Source organism: Odontomachus brunneus, unplaced genomic scaffold (genome assembly GCF_010583005.1).
Source record: "Odontomachus brunneus isolate Ranch 3 - 2012 unplaced genomic scaffold, Obru_v1 Obru_scaffold_008, whole genome shotgun sequence".
Lineage (NCBI taxonomy): Eukaryota > Metazoa > Arthropoda > Insecta > Hymenoptera > Formicidae > Odontomachus > Odontomachus brunneus.
The window spans coordinates 129,217-150,008 of record NW_022639458.1 but is presented as its reverse complement, the minus strand read 5'-3'; the positions used below and the strand labels follow the sequence as shown (position 1 = coordinate 150,008).

Below are 20,792 nucleotides of genomic sequence, written 5' to 3'. Positions count from 1 at the left end.
GACGCAGAGGATCGGTGAAGGGTGAAGGAGGGACGAGAGAAAGAGAGAGAAAGCAGAAGACGATGATATAGACTATGTTCTCGACCCTGCCTTTACCTCCTCCGCGATCTCCCGACGACGACGACTACTACCCCCTCAGCCTCTCAAGGGTGGGACAAGATGGCCGCTGGTAGGACTTCCCGGCCTGGTCGGGTTTATGTGTCGTAATAAATGGTAATTTAAAACAGCGAGAACTAACAATTTCTTTCTTTATTTCTTCCCCAATGCTCCGCGCTCAAGAGGCGCGCCCATGAACGCGCTCTCAGCTACCCGACCGAGTGCCGCAAACACACCGACGACCGTGCGCAAACACACGTATAGAAAAAGAGAGAGAGAGAAAGAGCCGCGTACACCGCGAAAGTTGAGGGGGAGGAGGAGGGTGCTCTCGCACCTAGAAGGGTAGATCTTCTTCACGAAGGTGGTAAACGGGGAAAGACGCCGCGCACTGCTGCGGGTTCTGAAAGGATAGGGTGCTCTCTAGCCGAGATGGGGTGGGCCACGAAGGGTGGTGATGGTGGTGGTGGTGGTAACACTTTCGTCGGGATATACCCGGCCCAAGAAACCGTGAACCAGCCAGTCAGCCAAGCAGCCCACGTAATATAAAGAGATATGTGCCGCGGAATAGCATTACCATTAGGAGATATAGTTTAGCGGAGGCAGCAGATGAAATGAGATACTGCGGCTGAATCATGCATGAAGTGAAGAAGGTGGTGATTCGCCTCGTTCTCTCACTTCGCGCCGTACAGTTTTCACGTGCGTGCGTCTATGTGTCACATGTGTATGCGTGTCCACGTGCGCGTTTCGCGCACGTGTGCGTGCATGTACAAACCGAGAGACATCACGGTGCTCTCTCTGTCTCTCTCTCTCTCTCTCTCTCTGTCTCTCTCTCTTTTCTCTCTCAAACTCTCTCCTCTCACTCTCCCATTCTCTCTCTCTTCGAGTCTCCGACCCGCGCGAATCTACTCAACTTTCTACCCCTCCTCCTCCGTCGTGTTTTCTTACTCTTTTCTCTTTACCACCTTGCTCACCCTCCCTCTTGCTTTTCTCCTCCCCCTACCCTCCCCTCTGTCAACCCTCCGGCGTCTCCTCCGCGCGGACTCGATGAGAAAAGTGAATATGCTACAATATTCAAATGGCAGCTGCGCGACACTTTATTAAACGCGCTATTTGCATCGCCGCCAACATCCCTCTCCCGCGCGACCACCCCGCTTTCTATCGCCCGCCCGCTCCCTCACCGCCCTCGACCGTCGGTCGAGGGTCCTTTTTGGTCACCGACCAGACAGAGACGAGCACGTTGCATGGTGCCTGATTAAAAACTCGCCAGCGAAGCCGTCGCGTCGCTGTGACAGCGGCGTGTTACGCTTCGCGTGGGCGTGCTGAAGGTATTCGGATCGAGATTGTTTTTCTATCAGAGTTGTTCTATCGAAATCGGTAAAGTCGCAGAATTAAAAACCAGAAGGAAGAACGATGGAGTCCGAGTAAAATGAGCCCAAGCTTCTTTCAAGAGTAACGGTCGAAACATAAATGAAGGTTCTTAACTCGACAATTAATCGTTTTTTTAGCGTATTTTGTATCTCCGGAAACCACATTCGATTGAAATTAATGGTGTCAGATAATCAATAACCTATTTTACTTAAGATGACTCTCACCAAATTTCATTTAAGTTAATTGATCAATAATGGCCAGCAGAATTTTCAATATCAATTTTGAGTTATGTGAAAACAATAATCAAAGACCAATAATTTTATAGCAAATTCATCATTTAACTTTATAACATATCAATCATATAATAAATTCATATAATTCCGCAAAATTCAGCAGACAATATTTGACTGGTGACAATTTAAAGTCGATTAGACTAATCGGAGTTTGATGAAAATCACCTTTAATTCAGTACTTCAATCAATCGTACATTTCTCCTAAAAGGAAGAGCAGACAATCGGTTCGTCCATCGTCACTTTCTTAAAACACTCACTTGCTCGACAATTTCGCCGAAACAAAGAGAAAGCGCACAGCTTATAAAAAAAGATTTTGATTCATTATTATGAGAGTCGCAGTACGCGACGCAGAGATACTAGGAGAGTACTAGAGGGGCAGACCATCCCCGTAATTCTTCGCAGGGCGGCCTGGGACGCGCAAGCACACATTATGCTAATTTGTCTTTTAATCTCGTGGCACCACCGGCGCGTCTTCTCTTTCCGTTCGGGGGAGGTCCGTATCCTCCCCTCCCGCTCTCTTTCACCCGACCAAGCGAAATACAATCTGAGCGTGCAAGCGTGCTATTTACTTTGGAGAACATCAGCGGTTCGTAGCTATCATAACAATATCGTTCTTGCCGAGGGATCTTCAGGGTCACTGTGCGGGTTCGCCTGTGATTATGTGCATAAGTCAACGGCGACGACTTCGGACGGACGAGCGGAGGAGATACATCGCTGATAAATTTCCGAGACATTTGAATGTGAAGAGACATCTTTTACCGTTCTGTCGTTCTTTCCGCTTCCTCAGATACGTTCCAACCCGGGACTCGAAACGAAACAGCCGGTATTTTTCTTCGCATCCGCGTACCCGTCCCAGCGCAAGGGTCGAAAATCAACCTGGCCGAAGAACGGTGAAAATTCCTGCGAGCGCAGGTTGAAGGGCAAAAAGCGTCCTCGAGAAAAGAAACTCGGAATCACGACGTGAATGAAGTAGGCGGGAGGACCAGATGGTGGTGGCCGTGACGGTGGTGGGAGCACTTATGCATTTATGCATTCATATTTCCGCGGTCTCCCTTCTCGAGTCGAACCGTAAGACGGCGGCGGCGGCGGCGGCAGCGACGACGACGACGACGACGACGACGACGACGACGACGACAGAGGCGATGTCGTCGGAGCGTTGGAACCACGGCGACGATACTCTGCGTCATCGCGGAAGAAGGAAGGTAGGGAAGCAAAAGAGGTGGGCGTAAAGTTGCTCCGGAATAATAATACAGGCTGGCGCTCGCTCGCGCTAGGCAGAGAGCTCACGGGAAAAAATCTGAATACATGAAACGTAATGACAGAGTGTGTACGCCTCCGCTCTCTTGCGCCGGTCGCCAGATTCAAGTCTGTTGGTCGGGAGAAGAGCGGATCCGTAGGAGTCCCGATCAACGTTCTTCAACTTCGTTACGATACCGGTCTATCCCGCAAGTTGTAACCCAGAGACAGACATTAAACCCGGAAATCCGTTATATATGAAGGTACAAAATATACGAAAAAATATAGAAGTTGTACGAAAGACCAGGTGAAGTTGGTCATGCTCGTCATGTGTTTCATTGGTGTTTCTATTGTGAGAGAAACAGTAGAAAAAGAATCGCAAAATGTTCCTGAGAGGAAAAATCTGGTGAAAACACAAGAACGTGTTACATCTACAGCATCTATTCTAAAAAGGCTCTATAGTATTTAAACTATTCTAAAACGAATTTTTCATTTTACATTTTTTTTCTACTGTTTTCACACAATAAATATACAATAAACAAAATACATGGATTACAAGATCTTTAGGCCAACTTGACTGCATTATCTGCTAACGTCATTGTCTAACGGTACTCTTTAGCAGATGGAAATCAGAGTGTTCCAAAAGAAAGACAATGGGCGAGCGACAAAAGAATTTAGCTCCTACAGACTTACATTCGATTAAGAAATAAAGATCCCATTATGAGAAAGAGATCAATTTTCCGTTATCAGAGATACTGAATACCAAATTTTCCATCACTGTCCTCGATGGCGAGACATTCGCCAACTCGCTTCTCTCAAGGGGGATTCATCTCTTTGAACCCGTTTTGTTCGAGTCCGCGGCACAGTGATGATGACCATCGAAGGACGCTATCGAGAACAACGACTAAAAGGACGTCGCCAAGGGAGAAAAAGAGAGATAGAAAAACAGAGAGGTAGAGAACAGAGAGTCGTCGACGACGCCGATGGCGTAAGGGTAGGAAGGTAGATGGATGAAAGGAAGGAAGGAAGGAAGGAAGGAAGGGCGCCGTCGTAGCCCGGGTACCCGTGGCTCCGCCTATCGGCGCGCCGCCTCGCGGTGGTGAATACATTTAGCCTGGTTAGTTTACAAATGAATACAGCGATTGAAGCAACTTATAATATCAATGTACCTCCGGCCGTCTCGCTCGCACGCCGAGCGCCACCCCTAGCTAGCATCTCGCTTCCACCCACTCTCTCGCGGGGTTCCATACAGAATGGCCATATTAACTTGATAATTAGCTCGGTTATACGACTTGCAGATGAGGAAAGACTCGGGACGGACGTCGGCTACCCCTACCAGGAGTGGTGCCAGTGTTCCTTGCTCTGCTCCCTATGCTATGCTCGACTCGGCCCGGCTCCTCGTCGCTCGTCGGATGGATATAGAACCCTTAGTTCGTATTCCTCTCCCTGTCCGCTAGGAACCCCGCCGTGGTTCGTCTCGCAGCCGGCGAATCCGGCGTCGTCTTCGCCGTCGCCGTTGTCTCTCGTCGCGCTCGTAACGTCTCTACGAGACGAGTCGTTTTGGAGTTCCGAGATCTCTTAGTGAATGTTCAAAGTGCCTGTCACCTCTCACACCTCCCCCTCCCTTTCCCCAAAGTGACCCCCCGGGGGGCTTGATCCGAGTGATCACGTGCTCTCGAGCGCGCAAATCGCGAGACCACGTGCCGCGGTGGATCACAGCGAGTTCGACGTCCGCCGTTTCTTATCAGCGATAAGAACGGCCTATCGATAATATCTACGACGGTGATGGTGTGACGATAAAGAGGTACGTTTCTCGACCAGGGTGGATGGAGAAGGAGCTAGGCTAGTAAGTCTGCGCTACAGGAGTGCCGCGCATCGACGTCGCGTTGTCGGACCCGCGATCGCGAGCGACGGCGGTGACCTTCCTCCGACTCGCTCATCGCCCACGGACCAGAGGTGACGGGAAACGTGCGTACTAGGTGGCGCCTTGAGGAGGACCCAAAATGGCCGCGCACCGGTGCCTAGACGAAAACAGCATCGCGCGCGCCTTTCGAGAGAAGACGAGGAGCGCGAGTCGAGCCGAGCACTGTGGCCCCGTGTCCTCCTTGAGGAGGACTCGCGCTTCGTAGACCTTCCCGTCTGTCTGTCTGTCTATCTATCCGTGCGTACGTATGTACGTACATACGTATGTCCGTCTGTTTGTCCGTCGCGCGATACGGGAATACAAACTACAAGGCGTATTCCACCGGCGCATTCCGGGAGATGACTGGCATTGAAAGCTTGCCTGCTGCCTTTGGTGCCGCGCCCGCTTGCTCGCTCGCTCAGCTACTCGCCTCTCCTCCATCTACGACCGGAATACAGAGGACGCGGCAGCCATATTAGGCCTCGTCTCTCCTTCCACCGCCTCCTTCTCCTCTTCTCCTCTCTTCTTTTTCTCTTCTCTTCGTCTTGCCCTTTCTTTCTCTTCCTCCCTGACCTCTTCCTTCGTATCCCCCTTTGCGATAAATACACGATGATCATTTCTCGTCGTCGCTTCGCGTTGCACCCTCGAAGCACGGACGTGTATCGCTTCGCTCTGTTTCGCGCCTCTTCCACGTGTATCGTCGAGGAATTCGCGGGGATCTTTCACGAATGAATGCAGCTAGGAGTTAGTCGTCTCAGTTTGGAACGCTTTCCCGCTTTAGCAACATTGTCGATTACTCTGCATGGATGACAAGTTCGCGTACGTTGCGGCATTTGTGTACGTAGAATTGCTTTATGCTTTCTTCGTTGTAAACACCGTTACCGACGGGTTTCTCCGAGATGCAAGGATTTTTTTTATCCGTTCCATGTGCGCAACATTTGCAAGCTCCTCCAACGAGATGTTATTTCGCAAGAGAAATGGAGAGGAAAGCTGAGTTCTTTACTCTCTTAAAGTGAATCAGTGAATAGTCACTGATTTCACAAGAGAAATGGAGAGGAAAGCTGAGTTCTTTACTCTCTTAAAGTGAATCAGTGAATAGTCACTGATATCAGTTATAAGTATAGCACTGAGCACTTTCAGTGCTATACTTATAACTGTAAATCAGTGTATATTCACTGTTTTCAGTGATGTTTGACTAATTCATTTTAAGAGAGTATAGATGATTTGTTGTAAAATTCAGTGAAGATAACCCGAGGATCTCTCTCTCTCTCTCTCTACGATCCTCATACGATATGTCCTGATAAATTGCAAACATACGATGATACTTCAAGTTTGACAGCTAAGAGCTGATCATTATTCGCTCTGGTATTTTTATCAGATCTCACTATGACGATTATCAATTTAATATTGTGACAAATATACAATAATACTTCAAATCTGACAGCCAAGAGCTGATCATCATCCGTTCTGAAATTATTCACTATAACGACTATCAATTTAATGTTTTGACTGTCACGCACCGACTTTCACTTATTATTTCAATGCTCAACTGAAGTTTGAGTGAAAAATATAGTAAATAGATGCAATTTATAACGTATATATCCGCTAACGCGTTCTATTATTCTCTACCTGCTATATATTTTATTTGTTATGTACAATTAATTGCGTTTTACACGTAAATTCATGAGACGCGGTAATATCGCCTGTCATTGATGACCTTCAATCTCCAACACGTCAACGTGTTAATTGCAAGATTGGGAACATCATGTAACGTCATATATACTGCCTTTGTCTATTTGCGACTTCAGAAACGATCAGAAACGATCATTGGCATTTCGTCACGCCACGTATCACTGCGACACGACATTTCGACATCGGAATAAATCTTGATGGCTGATTCGAAATGATAGCCGCGAAATCGCTCCATCGCGAGGTAAACGGTAGCGAAGGTAGAGAGGAACGTCGGAGGCGGATCCCACGACGAGCTACGTGCCGTCACGTACGCGACGAGGTTTTTATCAAATCTAAATAAATCGGCGAGTACGTAACACTGCGACACAGACACACAAATTGTAGCCGTGATGGTATCCGTGAGAGATCCGTGTTATTTTGTTGTGAAGCCCATCTACATCCCGAGTCGAAGTTTTGATCCTATTTTCGACTTCAATATTAGATTGAACGCCTACTTTGATACATTAAAACTTATATCGATCGTTTTTTATTCTATTTAACCCATTAGTTTTGCCAAGAGATCTCCTTAGAACCTTTAAGTGACATTTTATCCATTTTCTGCCATTTAGAAGCACAATATAGAACTCCAGTTTCCATAAGTATTAAACATACAATGATCCTTCAGAATATGCAAATGTTTGAGAGGTCAGCGAGAGATTGAAAGTAGGGCTAAAATTTCAACTGAGAATAAGCCGCAAAACTCAGTTCGTAGACGCGGATACACGATGACATATCACCTATAGATTGAATAATACGTAATGTTCATCCAATCTGTAAGTGACACGTCATCCTGCGTCTGCGTTTGTGAGTTGCGTTTTGCGGCTTAGACGGGATTTTACGTCTCAACGTTGCAGAGACTGCCGTCGGTGCGTCAATATGTTGAGCCTGTATCAGATAAAGTATTGAAGATTGAAGATTATGGATTGTATACGAAATTTGAAACTTGATTAATTGAAACGAAGAAATCCAGAGATCGAAATTACTTGATATATCAAATTTTCAATCTTTAATAATCTGATAAACGAATTTCTCTATTTACTTCCTCATAATTTATCAAGCATCAAATAAAAAATATTCAGAAATATTTGATCAATCAGTCAATCGCTCGAGCTATTCTAAATGAACACAATGAAGCTTTAAGCAAAATTGAATTCTGTCACCAAATTGAATTATATCACCAAAGTATCGTATTCAAAACACGATCACAAAGAATGGAAGTCATGAAGCTATTAAAATAGCTCTAATACTAAAATAGAATCCTCTCTAATACTTAAACAGAAATCCAGAAGTCTAATACCTATCACAAGGAACGAACTTTGCGGTACACTTCCTGATGATTTATCGAGTATCGGATAAAAAATGTACAAGTACGTGCGGGCACACGCATCACCACTACCATCGCCGCGTACGTAATCGTCGTCGTCGTCGTCAATACACGCCATAATCCCTGTCGTTTGTGGGTCGGCTCGCATTGCGCGCGAACACTTGCGCGAGACTCTTGATTGCGCCGCGGTAATCGGCGTCACGTTGCACGCGGAAAACGAGTTTTCACGGGCGATAAATTCAAGGATAGCGTGAGCGCCCGCGCGACGAGAACTCTGCCCGCGGTGTACAGGGTGTATACGGCAACAACACCTGCCGCGGCTCGGTGTGGGTGCCGCGAGGAGGGTAGAGAGGCCCGACAAAAGTAATGTATGCACCCCTGTCCGCACAATGGGAACTCCGAGAGAGCGGAGCCACCTGAGCCTGCAGGCGGATCGGGCGTCATTCGGGCCGGCTGTTCGCAACCGACGCCGTGGCCCCACTAATTATTCGCGTAATTCCTCTCGCGTATGTGGAGAAAGTAACGTAAGAATATCGTTACGTCATTATCGAGGCGGAGGGGAGTAGGGTCAGGGACAAAAATGTCGATAATCGCAGCTCCGTTATTCCCATATCGATCGGGCAATCATTCGACACGGTTGTTCGCGACCAGCACCGTGGCTCCGCTCATTATTCGCGCAATTTCTCCCGCATCAAGAAAGCCACGTAAGTAAGAACGTCGTTACCTCATTGTCTGAGGAGAGGCGCGCCGACGACACGGATCTTAATCCCACATTGATCGAGCGTGTGAAACTGTAAAAATCAAGAATGCGTACGGAGTGTTAGAAGGAGGACTTGAAGGTCGGAGGACGCACGTTAACTGGCAGTTTTAAGCGGGACGAAAGGCTTCGTGTGATATGTCGCGCGTCAATCTCACGCGTAATTTATCGCTCGGACAATGTGAACGGATTGAATAATACTCGTGAGTCGCTAATGACGGAAACGGTGTTTTATTACGCGGAGAAAATTTCATAGTGAAAACTCTTTTAAAGTTTTATAACCAAATTCGATCGATTAGATCGATATCCTGCAATAATTTACTGTCTTTTCACATTTCATATGTGCCATGTATATTTTAAAAACTGAAATAAAAAATGATTTACTACTTTTCTAACAAAATTTAAAGTAAAAGTATCGATATCTGGACATGTATCTAAGTCTGGACATTCTTATTGTTTTGGTCTTTAAATAAAAAATGTTTAAACTTTCAAATAGAGTATATATAAACATATATTCTATTTTAGAAGTTAAAATATCCATATTTAGAAACTAAAGCAAAATAAGAATGTCCAGAGTTAGGTATATGTTCAGGTTTTGATACTTTTATCTCTTAGTATAATTTTTTAGTAAGATAAATCTTACTAACAATCTGTTTCTGTGCTACATTGAGAAAAATCTCTAAAAAATAGTAATTATTTATATTCGCGATGGGAGTATCAATAATATATTTAATTTATATCGATATAAAATATTTCTTAAATAAGAAAATATATATTTTCTTAAAACTTTAAGAAAGTCTTAGATTTTCATGAAAGCAATTGTTTATTCTATTTAAATAAAAGAATTTCGATTTAAGTAAATATGTTATTAGTGCCTACTAAAGAAGTATTTACTATTTTCAAGTATTTCTTTTTCCAATATATTAGAAACATATAGTAAAATTGAAAAGGATTTATATGAAAACAAAAAACTATAATATTCTTTCGTGTAGAAACATTAACAGATCTATAAGAACCAATATAGAATGATTGTTGCGAGTACAATTATTTATCTATATTTGTTGCCTTGTCAACGAAGTTTTAATGATTATTATACCGAACACTATAGGTTCTAATATTTTTAATTATTATGATTAATTATCGTTGACCAACTTTCTTGATGACATTCTTAATGGGTACAGATCATTTGTCGCAACGTAGGCCGCTGGTTTTTTTTTCATTTCACCGTCGTTAGCATATCGGAAATAGTGTTTACGGTGATTGCCACGTGCAATCAGCAATGCCACCGATTTCCACGGCGCGTACATCCCGTGCGCAAATCGTTCTCCTCTAATTACGCACTGGCAGATAATAACGCGCGCACCGTCTCCGGCCGCGCGATAACGAGCCAGCCGACGCCATTATTTTTTCTTCATGTTCTCCGTCCTCTCGACGGGAGGACTCACCGGCGAATCCCGGGGACTTGCTAAAAGGAAGAGGGAGGAGACGAGGGAGCGAGCTGGAACGAGAAGTCAGGGCACTCAGCGTGGCTAATTGCTCAAATCATTAAGAAAAAACATGAAATCTAAGCCCCGCCGTACAGTGGGAAGAGACGTAGATAGTGATCGGACGAGTATACCGTAATGAAAATAATCATGGCAGCACAGCAACGATAACTACGTTTTGAGCTCAACTCATTCGCCGCGTTCTCGCCAACCGTTTGTCCTTGCACGATCAAGTTCGTTAAACACCCGCGTTCATTGTCCGATGCGACGGCAATTTCACCTCGCGAGTCACGAAAACACTAGATGATAATTTTGCTCATGTGTCAATCTTACATTCAACGCGCTGGAGAACGTACAAATATCGTGTAAGACTGGTCTATTTGAGTCGTTCTTTTCTTCGCATTTAAAAGGAAACGAGTAGTATACTAAGAATCGCGAGAAGTAAATAGAAAAAATTGCAGATAAATATACAAAACGTTCTACCATATTTGTAATAAGACCAAATAAAATAAAAATAAAATAAAGATCTATGATCACGTGCAATTTTTGAGTCCACTCCTTTTGTTTCGTTACGCAGAAAGAGACGCACAAAAGAAATACAAAATACTTAAGTATCAAATGATAATTGAGTAGCACATTAAAGCTCGTCGATGTGTCGTTCTTTACTGCTTTTAGTATCACTTTTAGGATCCTTTTAGGATCAAAAATCGAATCTGTAAAATTGATTCAGAAGTCTTTTGTTACAGAACGCACACAAAAAAGATGTTACAATTTTTTCGTCGCTGACTACACGGAGAGAATATTATAGGTTCTTTTCATATAAATTTTCCTCAGTTTTGCTATGTTTCTAATTATAGTAATACTGGAATTATATTATAGTAATACTGGAATAGACCGTCCGTATAGTCTATTTTGTTAAAGAACAGTAAATTTCGCTAGAAATAAAGCAAATTTTTTAATACCACATTTTAGTTCCTGAAACATAAATAGCACATATGAAGTGAAAGGATAGTGAATGTTATTGCAGAATGTCAATTGATTCTTCTGTTACAAAATTCTATAGCGGTATTTACTACAAAATTCTCTCCGTGTACATACATGTTTGTGAACTCATTGACTTTCCTACTGACTCACACTAACGAACCCGCGAATCCGCGCGTACGCTCGCGTAAACAGACTATTATGCACGCGGAATGCTAATCCTGCGAATGAAATTGCGAAGAGTAAAAGTAATGACTCCCTCTCGATTGTACACGTTATTCTCGCGCTCGCGCGGCGAAATCTGTTCTAAGAGTCGGTCGGCTCGACGAAATTCGTCGCGACGCAAAAGCACCGCGATGAAAAATACACGAAAAAAAAACGCGTAAGAAGAAGGAAAAGGGGGAGCCAGGGGGCTCGCAGCGAGAAAGCGAGAGAGGAGAAAAAAGCTAAAGAACGGAGGAATAAGAAAACCGAGGAGTGCGACCGCGCGCATTTGCGTATTGTTATGTTAACGCCCGCGCGAAGTAACAATCGGCACCAGGCACAATGGCGAAATCCCTGCTGAAAAGGGGGCAGGGAGGTTGGAAGCCGTAAGCAAGGGTTGGGGGGAGGGGGGCCAGGGAAGGGGCCGCGACGGGGGGGAAAGGGAGGCGTTATCGCATTATCGTATTGCGGCGCCTCGCTGCCGCCGGGACTCGCTTTGCCCTTACGTAAATTCCTGCAAACAAAGATTTACACCGATACAACACCGTGAGCACGCCGGTACCACCATCCTCCCTGTTGCTCACTCGTTCCCTCCCTCCGGCCCTCTCGCACCCGCTGCTTCCCCGCGAGCTTGCGAAACCGCGACGAACAAACGGGAGAGGAGAGGAGAGGAGAGGAGAGGAGAGGAGAGGACGTCCGCCGTCTCCACTTTAATATTCCTCGTTTCCATAAAAATATGACGCACTCCTTACGAGAAACTCGAAGGCGACACTCGCGAAGAGCTCTCTCGCCACGAGCCGCTTGACCCGCGACGAAGAAAATCGACCGCGACTCTGACAATGACGCATCTAATGAGGCGAGACAGTGCATCGAGTGATTATTGTTGTTATTATTGTCATTTCGGGCAAACTGCATTTTTCGATATGTTGTCAGTATGTTAATATATTTCGATTGTCCCACTCTCTTTGCAAATTTCTTTCGAGATTTTAACTCTTCAAAACAATGTCCATCGATGAAAGCGCGCGTCGATACTTACCTCTTATGCAAACAAAAAACTACTACTCTTATCTAGATAATAGTAAGAGAGAACTCGTGACATCTTAGCATTCGCGTACATGATAATCAAACGCTCTGAATATCATAAGCATCGAGGAAACACGCGCGCGATGATAACATCACACTTCGAGTCTTTATCACTATGATACGTAAAGTATTTCTGGCAAAAAAGGCAATTATAAACGAGAGAAGTAATTAAAAACAACCGGACGCTTTCTAGTATATATTCAATGAAAGAAAGATTGCACAACACTTTTTTTCTAAATCGATTGTCTATCTTCCTAAGGAACATGGTAAATTTCGCTAAGCCAGGTTTTTTAATAGTACGTTTCAGCTCCTAAAATATAACTAGTATAAAATGAAATGATAATAAATTACTGCTCAGAATTCCGATCTATTTCTCGTTCACACAAAATTCTACAGTCACTTTTACTACAAAATTGCTTACGTACTACACTTAGAAGAAAAACATGGTGATGGCAACTGTATAGATGACAACTATACGAGTTTTTTATGTAGAAAGGATAATAAATTACTGCACAGAATTCCGATTTATTTCTCGTTTACACAAAATTCTACAGTAACCTTTATCACAGAATTGCTTACGTACTACACTTAGAAGAAAATCATGGTGATGGCAACTGTACAGATGACAATTATACGAATTTTTCATGTAGAATTAATGCACACAGTTTAATGCATTATTTTTTGTAGTTATTGCAACTAAAGCTTTAGTTTGGAAGATAAATGTTTCTCTTAGATTCCGGACGTGTGTGTGCGTTCTCAATTTTCGGGTCCGGGAAAAAAGTGTCGCTTTCTGCCACTGGCCGTACCGACTCCGCTGCGCGCTCACCGAACGCGCTATAATTGTTTATCGAGCTCGTTTCAAGTTGCTACAATCGAGTCCTCCTCGATCGATCTATATATGGCGGCGGCGAAACACACAGCCCCTATGTTATAAGGGGTGGGCCCGGCGGAGAGCGGCGGGGCGGCCAGGGCGGACGGTGGCGGGTCATGGGTGGGTGGTGAATATGCAAATGTAATTGATATTACTTTTTAAATATTCCCCACTCTACCCGACAGAGGGGCCACCCGTCTGTCGCTCGCTCGCTCGCCTGTGGCAGAGGGTGCGCCTGCTTTATACACTCTTATTCTAAGTGCCTTTTACCCCCATGCCGACAGCCTCCTACCATCCCTTCCCACCTTCCTTCCCTCCCCCCGCCGCCGTCGTTGGCGACTGCAACGTGCGGCAGCGGCCCCGTAAGTAAAGGTAATTAATAGACCCCGAAGACCTATCGCGCGAGATTTCGCCGGATAACCGGCGAACAGGCTATAGTTACCGGAGGACCGTGGCGAATTATCGCGTCTCGATAATTTGCGAAATTTCATTTCTGCGGCCGGATAACTGCTTTTTAACCTCGAGTTGCACGGTCTCACGATGGAGTACAGTGCAAGAACGAGAACGAGGAAGAAGCGGTTCCTCGAAGGATCTTATTTGGGCGCGCAATGCCGTCGGCTAAAACTGGCGTGTGGAGAGGACATATACATACATTCGGAAAATAAAATAGCTTTAATTATTTGGATTCTTATGTGGTGTCGATTGTGTGTGTGTGTGTGTGTATGAAAATGAGTCGCTTCTTCGTGAAGTGAAATCCAAGAGGACAGTGTAGAGAAGAGTATCGAAATTATATATTAGTTATAATATGTACGATATATACATAGAGGACGAAACATGTGTTGATATTCACGCTGAGTAATTATGCGCGAATAGAAATGTGCATTATAATAATTAATTTATCAAGTACGATATGGAGTTCATAATACGTATAATTAGCAGATCAGAATATCTGATACTTATATCTGCATTCGTGTTAATAGTCATAAGGGATTTAGCAATTCCGATATGACGTATCTCGTTCGCTTTTTCGCGCCATCGTTCTGTCAAACACCATCTCTCTCTCCCCCTGCGTGATTGATCTAATTCTAGCTAGTAGTAAAATCTACTAGATTATCATACATTAATTTGCACACAATGGGCAATGAATTTATTAGTTAAATGCATTGCGTTGACGTTACGCTAATTATAATTTATGGCGTAATAATAGACACGATGTATGATTGCCGAATAGAATGCAAGCGATACAATAATGAAGAGGCCGCGACGAATCGGCGCACCGTCGAAGGTATAAAATCGCTGTTTACTAATCACCGCTTCGATTACCGTCGCAATTGCCAAAGAGGCGCGATTTCGCACGCGGTTCTGTCACGTCGCAACAATCAAACAAAGAGTCAAATACTTTTGTGAATTATTACGACACTCGTCGTACTCAAAATTGCGTCTTTCGACATTAATTGCAAATTTTTTTCCTCCGAAACTCTCGCTAGTTCTTTTATCTTTACAAACTCATGCGGCTCCGTTACTTTAGTGGAATAATGTTGATCATTAATATCGGGGATAAATCGGAGATCGAGTCCAAGAAGTTCCTGCAAATTACAACGACACATCTGTATTCAAAAGTACTGAAAAGTGAGCATTTCGAAGTTAATCGCGCATGTTTTTTTAAAACTACAAACTATATTTCTGGGAATCGTTACTCGTTTTAACGCAAATTTAAGAAAGAAAGAGAGAGAAGGAGAGAGCTAATTTCTCATCATTATTTTTTCAAACCATGCAATTCCGTCATTGGGAGAAAGGAGGATAAAAAATGTTGGTAATTATAAATCGATCAGTTTCTGTGAAGCACGACATGACACTACCTCAAAGTGAGTGTTCCGAATTGCATTGCGGGCTGTTTCCAGAAGCTACAAGTTGTAACCATTTTGGGGGGATAATTACGCGGGTTTGAGAGACCCTCGTTAAAATTTTCATCATTAATCTTCCCAAACTGCCACGGACGCACGCGCACGCACATATCCTTTCGCCGTAATATCACGGTATTTTCCGGCGCGGTTTCCGTAAATAAGAAAGATGCGTACCACGAACGTAGACATTAATTTAGCGCGACTGCCGACGGCGGGATTCCTCCGGCCAAAACGGCTGCGAGCCAGCGACCGTTGCTTGTGTGTACCAGCTCACTCGCGATGTACATATATCGGGCGGGGTACCACACGAAGCAGGCACACATGGGGACTCACATGGGCATCTTCTCTCCATAAATCTACCACCCGCTCGTGCACAACACAGTGAGCACTCTCCCTCTTCCTCTTTTCCCCTCTCTCTCTCTCTCTCTTTCTCTCTCTCTCTCTCTCTGTCTCTCTCTTCTCTTCTCTTCTCTCTCCTTCCTTCCTGCTCTCTTTCTCTCTTTCTGCCGACGCTAAGTACGACGTTAAATAATTCGACGAGTCCGTGCAAAGGCGCGCTCGCTTGCCGACGGCAAAGGAAGGAGTGACCGATCACCGTGCTATCGTTGTACGAGGATCGTATAAAACTCGATGAGATCGTCGGGACATTTTTCTGAGAATGTCCGCAGGTGGAAATCACAATAACGTCACCTTGACAACAAGTGATTTACTTTTGACGCGGTAGACGTATGCAAGCGATTATCTCGCTGCGACTATCGCGACAGGAGGAAATTTCATCATATGATTTTTCAGTCTAAAAGCCTAATTCTTTTTGGTCTAATTCCCCCTGAAATTACATCGTGAATCGAGGTAAGGAGATTCCGCAAACTATGTCACATACATCGTACGCAAAAGCGAGCGTTCCAAATTTAATTGCGAACCGTTTGCGAAAGTTACAAGTCGTAGGTATTATTCAGAATAATTGTTGTGCCTCAACGTGACTTTGTGGAAAGAAAACCTCGTTAAATTTTTTGGTCTTGCCAAATTTGCGCGGCTCTGCCCTTGCGAGAACAATACCGGAATCGTTAATCTAACTTCCTCCGAAAATGGTTTCACTAGTGTTTGATAGTTTCTGATACGACGATTCATGAAACGAAACGCGTTCGTAGGTCGAGGAATCCCTGGCGCAAGACGTGGACGTTTTTAAACACAGCAGGACGCTTCTTGCGGCTGGCGCGCCGTCGAAGAGCCACGTCTATTAATAGCAATATTTCCTATGATATGATAGATCTCGTACGCGCGGCAATTACGCGTATCGCCTTCCAAATAAAGATGATCATTAGAATACAATGCGATCGTTCTTGTGAACGACGAAAGTAATCCTACCTGCAGCTCGCGTTCGCGTTCGCGGTAACGCGAACGAGCGCCCGAGCAGGTGTCAATAAGATTTATGATAATCTGCCGAGGCGTCGAATAATTAGCAAGAAATTCGCATATCGCAGTGGCACGCGTGCGATTCCCCTCACGAGAATCGCACGAGTCGCATCTACGACTGGCTCATTCGCTCAATTAAGAACCGCGTAAGGTGAATATTGCAATTAGTAACCAAGTCATTAATTAAGAATCAACTTTATCATGAAAATAAATTAACTAATTAACAATGTAGATGTTAAACTATGTACACACAAAATTGATTTTGTTAAAAAGCTTGAACATTTGGAGTTCCAATTGCGTTATATTTTTTCTAACTTACGTGTGGGAAGATTTTATTTTATTTACATTTCCACGAAAGTATAAATAATGTATAATTTGACATGACACTTTAATTTTGTTCCATTTTGTGATCAAGATAAACGTTCCAATTACTGACTAAGAAACATCTCATCGTGAAAATAAGGAAATATATAAATTTATTAATAAAAAAATAATAAGTAATCATTCAAAATGTCACAAATCAGTACAAAATCATGCATGTATTACTAACCTATTGATTTAAACACGATCATTTTTAGTCTTATATTAGATTCATATTAGATTCATATTTAGTCTTATATTAGATTCATATTAGATTCATATTAGATTCATATTTGTGTTATTTACTACATTTTAGAAGGATAAGTTATATAAATATATATATTAATGTTATTTTTTCATTATGTAATAAATAAGATTTACAATCATATTCTTTTTAGAAATAGGCACGTTTATATTATTTTGTTATATTTATTCAGATGTCACAAAGAAATATCCTAGCATATCTTAACATATATGAATCAACTACGAAAATTATATTATTTTGTTATTTTCTTTGCTTATATATAGCAAATATTCTATAACCTTCCTTCACTTTTGACTATTTCAATAGTTGTATGACTAATAGTTTGACTATTTCAATATTTGAAATTATAATATAAATATTATTTCAATATTTGAAATAATATTTGAAATTAAAGAATATAATTGTATAAATCTAACAAATCAGATGAGGCCTGTCCTTTTTCGAAGAACTTCCTGAACTAGTATATACTAGTGCGATAAATCAGAATGAAACAAGTATATTTTGTTTCATTTTTTGTTTTTATTTCGAAAAAAGAACAGACCTATAATATTAATTGTCAGCTTTTAAGATATCGGCGAATAACCATTCAAATCAGCAGTACGCTTGTTAAATCATCATATCTCAGCATTCACGTCTTTGAATCTTATTCGAAACTTGTTATAACTGATTATAATACAATGTGGCACGTGATAGTGGATAATTAGGATAAATACGGACTTGCATTAGTCGGTTTATTAAGAAAAGCGAATGCAACTGTCGTTAATAAAAGCACGGCCACCAATTGGGAAATTTACTTATAAACAACGGCACGCTCGATAACGGAGTCGCGGCGATAAAATCACAAGTAACTGAAAATGTGACCTGCTCGTTAAAAAATTTATGCAAAACGCGGGTTTGGGAAGATTAATGATAAAATATTGAACGAGAGTCTCCCGAACTTGCGCCCGAGCGAGCAATTATCCTGGAAAAAATTTATGTAAAAAACAGATCTATAATGAAATGCGCAGAAACGAACGAGCCTGTGACGAAAGTCCGCGCGCGGTAGAAGGCGCGCGTTCGTCGAATCGCGGTTTAAATGAACGGCGCAAGGTGCGCCGTCGTAAGGATTTACGGCCAATTACGCGGCGATTTGAATTCGCGGCATTTAGACGGCCGACGATGATTAATTAATTGCCCCCGCGCTCGCGCGCGATACGCGACGGGTTAATTGTTGTTTACGCTTATTATGCGGCATAACATTATACGCGTTGACGATCGATAAAATTTCGCGGTACCGCCGTCGTCGTAGTCCGTCGACGATTTTCGACGATTTTTAACGCTCGCTGCGAGCGAGGAGAGCGGATTGATTGTTGTTTTTTTTTTGTTATTCTCTTTTTCTCTCTATCTCTTTCCTTCTCATCTGCTACCAAATAAACAACAGAATTAATTCGTTAGCGAATTCGTTCGCGACGCGATCGATGATAATTATGCGGAAATTATACAAAATTATCCCGACGCTGGCGATTTATTTTGTTGCCGGCGGTATGTAATATTGAAATAAACGCGAGACAGACGCCATGGCCGGACCGGTGTAGATGTTCGCACATACACGCCCACGGACACGCGCACAGACGCGCTGCTCCATCGAGCGTGCACACCGTCGGTGATTATCAGGCTTCCTGTCGCACCATTTCAAAATGGTGGGTTATCTAATGGTCTTCGCGCTCCACGCAATAGCGTTCGTTTAGCGAGCCGCGGGGAGCGTACGAAGGGAACTACCGATTCGACGACGTCGCCGCCGCCGCCGCCGTCGCGCGGCGTCGAAGAACGCCGATGGTTCGGCGATTGCACTTATCACCCGCGGCAAGTCGGAATCTCGCGCACCGACGCGAACGCATGTGCTCCTCGCTCATAATTGCACGTCAGCGCGAGTGCAGAAGCAGCCGAGTAATTATCGCGTTTCCTGTCGTACGACGCGCGCAGCAACGGCGAACGCCGTCGCACCTCGAAGATGTACACTTCGCGAGTCCCGCCTTCGTTAAAGGCACGTATTCTGTACTGATGTTACGTGAGATAACGCGCCGTAATCGGAAATTAACTCCGTCGCTTTTTCCCATAGAGGTATACGTATATTTCTCCTGTGTTTCTCCTTCTTCTCCTCTTTTTCGACTAATTGCCGCGCGTCCGAGCGCGGGGATTCGAACTCGCGTGAGGCTTGAATCAATAGACGAGATGACCTATCTTGTTAATTACGCTGGTTATCCTTCTCGCCTATCCGCGAGATATCGCGATAATTATTATTGTCGGCCGGTGTATCGCGCGGCGTCGGATGATAAACTGCTGTAATGTTTACTGATGCCGCGCGATAGAATTTTAATTTCGGCCACGGTGACGCGGGAATCGAAATAACATTACGTAAATGTAAGCATAATAATGCACTTTTACCGCCTCGCATTCGTACGCATTCGTATGTACGCGCGCGCAATAATTATGGACTATGCACGCACTCAATATAGCTGCGTGAGTGTGTGGTGGGTGTATCGTAATTTTCGAAAACAAAATTCTCCGAGACGAACATCGGCCGATTAACATTGATAAAATCTTAGCAAAACGCGCCTAAGTACTCCGAGTAACTCCTCCATCCGCTTATCCCGTTCGCTTCGGAATTGAGAAGGAACTTTCACACAAGCAGCGAAGTTAATTAGGCTCGACTCTGGGATCTCGATCATCTTCAACCGATGTTCAGAGCGAGATTCAATTATTTGCTCCTCATCTCTTCGGTAGAAAAATTTCCGGGGAAAGCTAGTCACATATCAGAAGCTACAATTACAATCATACACATGTAAGCTAGACTCAGCATATGTGTCTTTGACAGAATGGATGGACAAACATAAAGGAATTTTTCCATCTCTGTCTGCGTAGGGGCAGAATGCGCAACTGTCTTTTGACAGTCATGGCGGAGACTACGCAGATTCTAATTCAAGAACATACAGTATGTCTCGGAACAATCTCCGCGACGCTTTCGTGGAGGCATAATACAAATTGAGACGAACATAAAATACCGTTCTGTGATATTCGCAATAATTATCGAAATATTAATTAAAAAATTTGTGAATGATTACACGAGATATGGTAGATGAGTTATAGTGGCGACATCTGCCGTCGTGTACTTGTACATTAGGCACTGAATAAAAAAGTCCTCTACCTTTTTATCTTTGTAGATTTTTAGTTATTAATTAGAGAACATTAATATATTATCGCGAGCGACTATCCGCTAATCTTCTTTAATTAGTAATTAAATCTATACCTATAATGCGAAATTCGGTGGTTAACCATAAATTTGTCGAATTTCGGTTAAGAATAGATAATTCTATCGAATAATTTCGAGAAACGACCGAAGCGTTGTTAGCAATAAAAAATAAAATAAAAATTAAAAATAAAAATTGATTAGAAACTGACTGATTTTACTATTTAGTTACAATATCAAAACAAGCGTTGACCAAATTGATCCAGTCAAGCAATACCGAACAAATACTGGAC

At 43.4% G+C, this 20,792-nt stretch overlaps 1 protein-coding gene across 4 annotated transcripts in view; it reads left to right on the top strand.

Moving 5' to 3' along the window:
• The window catches only part of LOC116854090, a 220,381-nt gene that overhangs the window by 100,872 nt on the left and 98,717 nt on the right, over positions 1–20,792 (top strand). Inside the window, exon 1 of one of the 4 annotated variants that reach the window (XR_004380086.1) lies at positions 4,442–4,797. The exons of the other annotated variants lie outside the window; for them this stretch is intronic. The gene's annotated coding sequence lies outside the window, so the exon portion shown is untranslated. Of the gene's footprint in view, positions 1–4,441; positions 4,798–20,792 lie in introns of those variants that run through there. 4 annotated transcript variants of the gene reach the window in all.